The sequence below is a fragment of the Pan troglodytes genome, chromosome X, assembly GCF_028858775.2.
Source record: "Pan troglodytes isolate AG18354 chromosome X, NHGRI_mPanTro3-v2.0_pri, whole genome shotgun sequence".
NCBI classification, from domain to species: domain Eukaryota; kingdom Metazoa; phylum Chordata; class Mammalia; order Primates; family Hominidae; genus Pan; species Pan troglodytes.
In genome coordinates this window covers 141,095,577-141,104,957 of record NC_072421.2, presented here as the reverse complement: position 1 = coordinate 141,104,957, position 9,381 = coordinate 141,095,577, and positions in this window count along the sequence as shown.

Sequence of the window (9,381 nt, the reverse complement as noted above, 5' to 3'; positions counted from 1 at the left end):
TAGACATAGCCTTAGTTTCTTACTACTGCAAATAAAAGGTGAATGTAATCTTGGAAATTATTATAACCACTTTAAAATTAAATTTAAATATCTAAGCAAAATCAACCTGCTGTGTTCTCCAGATTTTCCACCAGGCACACAGATGTGTGCCACTACCTATGGTCCTTGCCAGTGTGACCACGTCACATCCTATGTAAGAACAGGCCAAGAGATTTGGAAGGTTGGCATCAATAAATGTCGTAATTTAATAAACTATATTATGGAACAATATGCCTATGAAAGTCACCTGCCATTGACAGTTTTGTCATCTCAGAAGATGAATCCTGATTACCAAGAAGAATTTTTGTTGCTGCTACACAATGTAAATAAAATCGAATATGTTCGGAACTGCCTTCTTAGTACTTCCACGCTGCCTCTTAATCTTTTCATCATCAAGAGAAAAGAGTAATGGAAAACTAACTCAAAAAGGAGGAAGGCAGGACTAAGGATTCAGACCCTTTGAGAATGTCACTGTATAGGAAAGAACACCTACTAACTGAGTCCTGGTTACAGCAAAGAAACATGGAAGGAGTATTGGAAGAAGGTATTCATAAGAATTATTTGTAACCTCATGAAAGAAAAAGGGCTGTATCAGCTATGCCTATTTCTTCCCTTGATTTTTGTGTGTGTACACACACACACAAACACACAAACATATATAATAATTCATATATATGTATATATACACGGTGTGTGGGTGTGTGCAAGTGCACACAATTTCTTTTTTCCTCTCTGCAATTTTCCCCCTTGTTATTTTATATGAACATTTTGCTAGCAGTTAAGTTTACAATGTAAGCTTTAGATTATAAAATGTTCAGGCAGAATTTAAGGCTATTTAATATCAGCTAGAGATGGACATCATAAATGTTGGAACTTTGTGTTAGGAGAAAGGGGAAAACATCTTTATTTGGAGGAAGGATAGAAAGCATAGAGTTTTGTTTTATAGAAGTTAAATATTTGTAGGAAGGCTACAGATAGTAAGTAATCAGAGTAGGCTGTGGTGATTGTTATTAAGCTGTTGTCTCTCAGCTACAAATAAACAATTCTATACATTGTTTGGTGGTGCTGGCACCAGGATGGGACTCTGCATAACACATGTCTCCTTTGCTACCTGGTTTTGCCAATAGGGGCACTAGAGGGAGGCTACAAAATTGAAAGAGAAAGAAGACATCTGATCCTTCCTGATTACTTGCTAATCCTGTCAGCCTTGCCCAACCACTGCCCTTTACCCTGCCAGTAGCAGTTAGTTCCAGTCTCAATTTTCCTTCCCAAAAACGTTTTTTTGTTCATCCATGATGACTATATTAGTTACCTGCCTTATAGAGTCATCAAGGAAAAATTTTGTGCATCATACTGAGAACCAGGAGACACAGGTTTTTTTAATTGTTGTTTATTTTTGTCTTTTTCTTGTTCCTAACTTACAGGTTAATGTAACCTTAATCAAGTTAGCTTTGTGCGTTTCTTATTTTATAAATAGTGATGTGTTTTTTATAATCTACAAGAGTGTTGTAAGCATAAATAAGAAAATACCTGTGAAAAGCCTTAGATTCAGAAAAGAATAAAATTTTGTGCTAAGATTCAATATGGCCAAAGAAATATTTGTTAATATTAAGCCTTTTGGAAAATATACAGGCACCAATCCAGATGAATGACTAATAAACAGAAAATCAGTCAAATAAAAGTACAGCAGTAGTAGCAGGGAAAATATGTTTTTTTTTCTTCCCAAATAATTTATTTAAAGAAAAATTAAACTTCAAGTAGATTGAATAGCAAAAGGGGATTTCAGTATAAGATGCTAAACACCAAATATTTTGGAATGGCTATCTTTTTGGCTTTCATCTATCTTTCTTTGTTTATGGAACAGAGTACAAGAGGAGGTGGGAGGAGTTTGTTTATATAGTAAAGCTATGAAATTGAGAAGAGTAATGAGAAATCTTGACTACTAAATTTCTAATGTAATCTTTGCTCAAACTCCAGTGCAACAATCTCATAAGAACTGTTTATCGGTGCTGGGATGAGGAAAATCACGAGTTAAGTACTATGTTAGAAAAAAAAAACAGAAAATTTTTTAAAAAGGGTAAAATCTCTTGACATCCATAAATAACAATTAGAAGACATCACTGTCAGGCTCAGGTAGAAGTCCCAAGGCTAAATGGCTATAAGAAGTATATTTAAAGTCTGTTTTGACCTATTAAAACAATCAAAATATAAAGAAATCCACATTTTAGCCTTGTTAAAATAATTTTAGTAGGATTTCTCTCTTTCTTGAAGTATTTATCAATTGGCCCATTTAAATATTGAGGCACATCTGTGTATACTGGTTAAAAATAAAAAGTAATAATGTAAAACTAGACCTGCTTATATTTAAGATACTATTGCCAGCTGCTCTTGTTTCCTGAGAACCAGTTGCAGTTTCCTGCTTGTTATTTCTCAATCACTAGATACATACATACATATATGTATGTATAAAGTAGAGAAGACAGTTTTTATTGTATTTGGCTCTCAGTTCCACTTGGGAAGCCAAGTCCCTAACACTGTATACACTGTTTACAGCTGGCGCTCAGTATCAGTGCATTCAACCAACTGTGGACACAATGAGATTGCATCTCACACCAGTCAGAATGGCAATTATTAAAAAGTCAATAAACAACAGATGCTGGCAAGGTTGTGGAGAAATAGGAACACTTTTACCCTGTTGGTGGGAATGTAAATTAGTTCAAGCATTGTGGAAGACAGTGTGGAGATTCCTCAAAGACCTAGAACCAGAAATATCATTCGATCCAGTAATCCCATTACTGGGTATATACCCAAAGGAATATAAATCATTCTATTATAAAGATATATGCACACGCATGTTCACTGCAGCACTATTCACAACAGCAAAGTCAAGGAACCAACCCAAATACCCACCAGTGATAGACTGGATGAAGAAAATGTGGTCCATATACACCATGGAATACTATGCAGCCATAAAAACAAACGAGATCATGTCTTTTGCAGGGACATGGATGGAGCTGGAAGCTATTATCCTCAGAAAACTAATGCAGGAACAGAAAACCAAACACCACATGTTCTTACTTGTAAGTGGGAGCTGAACAATGAGAACACATGGACACAGGGAGGGGAACAACACACACTGGAGCATGTTGGGGGGTGGGGTATGGAACGCATCAGGAAAAATAGCTAATGCATGCTGGGCTTAACACTTAGGTGATGGGTTGATACGTGCAGCAAACCACCATGGCACACGTATACCTATGTAACAAACCTGCACATGTACCCCAGAGCTTAAAATATGAATTTCAAAAGATCTTCATAAAAATAACAATAGAACAATAAAAATAATACAGTATAACAACTATTTACATAGCATTTACATTGTATTCGATATTACAAGTAATCTAGAGATAATTTAAAATATACAGGAGAATGGGCATAGGTTATATACAAGTACTATGCCATTTTATGTAAGGGAATTGAGCATCTTCGAATTTTGGTATCCTGGGGGTTCTGAAACCAACTCCCCACTGATACCAAGAGAGGACTGTAATGTTCACACCCCTGAAAACAACATGAGGATCTCTTCCTTTTTCATGATTTGCAAATCAAATTTGAGAAGACCCTTATTGTTCTGGTATCTTCTTCCATTTTATTTCTTTTGCATATGTGAACTACTTCAATTTCTGGCCCTTCCAAATGATTCAATTTCTTATTTTATAGAACATTTCCTGTTAATGTACTTTCCAAATATGCCTGGCACATGGTAAATTTTGACTCTATATTCTGGAGGAATATCAAAAATTTGGACTGTGTCATCTCCAGAAGGACATACAAGTTGTTGACCTTGCCATGTGATGGAAGGCAGTGTTCTGATTTTCTTAATTTCCTTGAATATGTGCCATGGAAGCTTACCATTATTGCCTTTAACTATAGTATTTCACAACATTTTATAAAACCGAGAAATTTAGTAAAGTTTGAAAATGAGCGGTCAGTAGTTAAAGGACATGTTCAATCAATACATGATATAGTATTGTTTATTATAACACAATACATGATATAGTATTGTTTATTATAACATAGTCTCATCTGCTTTATCACTAAACTAAGTGATCTTGGAGGACAGAGGCAGTTTCCTTCACCTTGGCACCCAAAGTCTGATGAATTATAGGCATTCACTAAAGAGTTAATATACTGTACTTTATGGTTGAGCAGATTATTTGTAGTCAGTCACCTCTACTAAAACTCCATATGTTCTTGAAATTCTTGGAGTTCTTGGAGAACAAAAGGAAAGATAATTTTCTATTACTAGGACAGAATAAAACATGCTCATTTGTTTTAGGTGTACATTTTGATTCTTCCAATGTGCAGCTATCAAATCAACCATTAGGATGGGGATGGCAAGGGCGAGTGGTACTGGTTTGTTTCAATTCTGGAGAGCTTATATCTATGTGGTTCACAATGCGATGTGGCTCACTAGGAAGACTAGGAAGTCTCAGGATTAAATTTGTCCTTTCCCAGAAAAGCTCTGAGTACAAATGTGTTTAATTCAGAATTTTCAATCAGTGATAAAGAGGACAATATGCTTCGTTTTTTAAAAAAAGGTAATTACTTGAAGTGGTTAATGAGTTGACTAAGAACAAAAACCTGCTTGAGAGTTATGTGTAATTTAGATATTGTGTGCACGAGTATGCTGGAATGCCATTTGTTTCTCCTTTATCCATTTTCCCCTGTAGGCTAGTCTGTTCTTGCCACTAGTCTTAATAAATGATAAAATCAGAATCTCAAATGAATTGGAGATACCTTATATAATATTTAATAATGAGCTGAAAAAGAGACCCAAACACATTCACTTTTTGAGCCACAATCCAGTTAACCATCAGTCCTTGACCGTCCTTTGTTACTACAAAAATACTGTATGAAACTATCTCCTTACAGAGTTTCCACTGCTTACCAAACTCAACTTGTTTTACAGTAAGACACCCTTACCTGGGAAATTTCTCTTTTACAAAATCTGACAACTTTTTACAAATGCTTTTAAACCAAAGAGAATTTGTCAATATATTTAATTTCGTGTTTAAATTTTGGTAGTAACTTTGAGACCGTCAAACTATCATGTAAATCTTTCTGTTTGCAAGACATAATTGGAGAACAGATCAGCACAACTCTGGCCACTCACTACATTTTAGATTGGAAAATGGCGTTTCTTTGACCTTTGTCCAGATATCCTCTTAAAGTATACAAGGAGGGGTAGGAATGGAAGATAAGAGTCCCAGAACCATGGTCCCCTCACAGGGATAGCCTGCCATATGTCACAGAGGACAGATTCTCAAGGAGAAAATCTGGATGACTTTCAACAAAATTCCTCTCCTTTCAAGGCTCAGGAAACTCACATCTCAAAACACAGGCAAAGAAATGAAAGGAATAATCATTATATGGTCCATTTGTGATTTTTTTTCATTGCCCTGAGTGGCTGAATCCTGTAGTTTGGCTTTCTGGATATTTCTTCATCCATAAAGATAATAAAAATGAAATTTCATAGAATAGCTTCAGCTATAAATGGAAGTAAAATGCCCAAAAACTTGAACTATATGGGGAAAAAAAAAGTTGTCTAGAGGCCATCCTTAGAATATTTTTTTTTAACCTTAGAATTGTTTTACTAGAGAAGGTATAAATAGAATCGAGATGATGTAAGTTAGACGTCAACATTTCCAACAATGAATATTGTAAGAAAAGTCAATTAACAATGGATACAATAGGCACTATATCTGTCTGAATAGTTATTAGATGATTGAGATTGAATTAATTTACACATAATTTATCACACGAATGTGATCTTAGGTATAATTGCATCACACCTTGTCAGATCTGACTTGCTTTTCTCTAAAAACAGCATATGCTACTCCTATGACAAAATAATCTTAGATAGAACAATACTAGTTCTTCAATGAGAACACATGGACACGGGAAGAGGAACATCACACTCTGGGGACTGTTGTGGGGTCGGGGGAGTGGGGAGGGATAGCATTAGGAGATATACCTAATGCTAAATGATGAGTTAATGGGTGCAGCACACCAACATGGCACATGTATACATATGTAACAAACCTGCACGTTGTGCACATGTACCCTAAAACTTAAAGTATAATAAAAAAAAATAAATAAATAGAAAAAAGAATACTAGTTCTTTAAGTCATTAAGTTTCTAAAAATATACATTTCCACTGGCAAAATGATAAAATTAATGCCCCCAACTCACTTGAACTTTTTTTGCACATATATTACAAACAATAAAGCTATATACACGTTGGTTCATTTTTTTCCTTTTCTTTCTCTTTTCCTGTTTGCTTCCCTAAAAAAAAATCAGTGATAAGATTCAGAAAAAGATATTTTTAACATTCTCTCCAGGGCCATTATGAGGAATTTTGTTGCAATAATGATAATACCCACTTTTCGTGGGTCTGACATGTAGAGGATGAGATTCTAGGTTAGTCTGGCAAGCAAGGCACGTAAGATTATTTTAAAAAATAGTAATGGAGTCTGCAATCCTCAATTCTACAGAGATTGTTGTTAAAATTAACTTTTAAAAAAACGAATAATATGTGAAATGAGAATAGAAAAGTAAGTAAAGGATACCAGGTGGGGTAAGAACAGGTGGATTTATTTTTAAATAATAGTTCTAGCTTTTGAAATAAACAAAAGATACACTGAATTAATCCAGCCACTCTCTTCTACTCGCCATCCTTAGACTCGAGAAGGGAAATAATACATGGTCTGAATTATTTGTTTTTTTGTATATGTGGAAGTCTTTTCTGTTTATAAACAGAAGGAAATAAAAGTATTCTGCCAGAAAGACACAGTGCTAGGTGTTTGTCAAACATTATACTTGTTAATCCTCATAAACTCAGGACGATTGAGTTTGTCCTGCCCACTTTACAGAAAAGGCAATGAAAGCTCAGAGAAGTTAACTGCCCTAAATCACAGAACTATTAAATAGTGAAGCAAGAAATTAACACCAAGTTCATCTGGTTCCAAATTTCACACTCCTGAAACCCTGATAGATCTAATTTTATGTTTCCTGAATATTTACAAAACAGCAACAAATTCAAAAATTCTGTAATTAATTTTCTGAATAATTCACTGGAGAGCTTACCCTCAGTGAGCTCCCCATGACTGGGTGTATTCAAGCACTGAGTGTTCATTTGATAAGATATCAGTTTTGTGAGTGCTTAAACTAGAAGAACTTTGAGGTTCCTTCAAACCCTGTTTCTAATTGATAACCAAACTGTGCACCTGAAAGAGAAGAAATTCTCTGTGATGACAATTTTTCCTATACCCTGATCCCTTTACATGGGACCTGAGGACTGTTTACTCACGGCAACCTTACGTGGGTAGACATTACTCAATTTGAGTCAGAGTTGGGAATTAGCAGCTCCAAATTCAAACTGAAAAAGAAGGTAGTCAATCACAGATGCATGACACTAGCTTACACAGATGTTCTGCTTTCCTCTGACTCACTCTTTGAGGCTTGGAATGGGATAAACTTTATTTTAATATAGCAATTGCAATACAGTCATACCATAACTCATATTTTTATATTATGCCTTTTCTGCCTTGTTTTATGCCTCCGTTTTTGACCCAACTTTTGAATTGTTCAAGAGCCTCTAAAACAAAGGAGGAGGAGCTGAGAACAAGATCAACTTTTTATTTTTTTTATTTTTAATTTTTGTGGGTACATAGTAGGTATATATATTTATGGGGTACATGAGATGTTTTGATACAGGCATGCAATGTGAAATAAGCGCATCATGGAGAATAGGATATGTATCCCCTCAAGCATTTGTCCTTTGAGTTACAAACAATCCAATTACTCTTTAAATTATTTAAATGTACAATTAAGTTATTATTGACTATAGCCACCCTGTTGTGCTATCAAGTAGTGAGTCTCATCCATTCTTTCAAGTTATTTTTCGATATTATTTCACTCCAGTTAAGGACACTTTTGAAAGAAAGATTTAAGTTTATATTTCTAAGGAAAAGTAATATTGTTATAAAAGCATTGAAAAAAAGACCCTCAATGCTTTTGCAAAACAATAATGTTTTGCTAGCTAGGGACAACACTGTGGTTCCCGAGATAGAGTGGAACATGATAAAAACAGAAAGATTTTTATCAACTTACTATCTCTCTGATAAAGCTTCAGTTGGTGTTATGGAACTTTTACAGCCCATAAGAGTAATTCTCACACTAGATTGTTTAGCTATTAACTTCCTATTTTTTATTTTATGATCTTTATTATCTTTGAGTTGTCTGAGGGCTGTTGAGCTTGTGGCTGGGCCCTAATCTTTGACAGTGAGATTTCTCCAAGTTAGAGAATATATAGAAAAGAGACACTATTTTATCAGCATCCCTGGCTTAGCAATATTCTAAACCACATAGGTGGTTCTAGTTAGCCATAGGGACAAGTACCCATTAGGGGCCAAAGTTACAAAGACCCTGCAAAACAACATACCCCTCTTTATTATTATTCTAGAAATAATAATTTCTGAGTGAAGTGTTATTTGAAAAACTAGCCAATGCCTTGCTACACAGACTGTAATACATTCACACCTGATGCCTTAGTTTCTGAAAAGGACACCAGGTTACCAGCTGTACTATAAAGAAGTCTGAGCAAAATGGAAGGTCAGGTTAATTGATATAACCTAATCAAATAATCGACTAGTCTCACATTTTCCAATTCATTTGGTATCCTATTTTATAACAATCCTTTTGTCTTAACTGGAATAAGTCTAGGGATGAACACTACTGCTTTGCTTGGTGTGGTGGTTAATACTGAGTGTCAACTTGATTGGATTGAAGGATACAAAGTATTGATCCTGGATGTGTCTGTGAGGGTGTTGCCAAAGGAGATTAACATTTGAGTCAGTGGGCTGGGGAAGGCAGACCCACCCTTAATGTGGGTGGGCAAAATCTAATCAGCTGCCAGGGAATGTAAAGTAGGCAGGAAAATGTAAAAAGGTGAGACTGGCTTAGCCTCCCAGCCTACATCTTTCTCCCATGCTGGATGCTTCCTGCCCTTGAACATCAGACTCCAAGTTCTTTAGCCTTGCGACTCAGACTGGATTCCTTGCTCCTCAGCTTGCAGACAGCCTAATGCGGGACCTTGCGATCATGTGAGTTAATACTACTTAATAAACTCCCATATATATATATATACATATATATATATAATATATATGTGTATATATATAAAATATATAAGTGTGTGTATATATGTGTGTGTGTGTGTGTGTGTGTGTGTATATATATATATATATATTAGTTCTGTCCCTCTAGAAAACACTGACT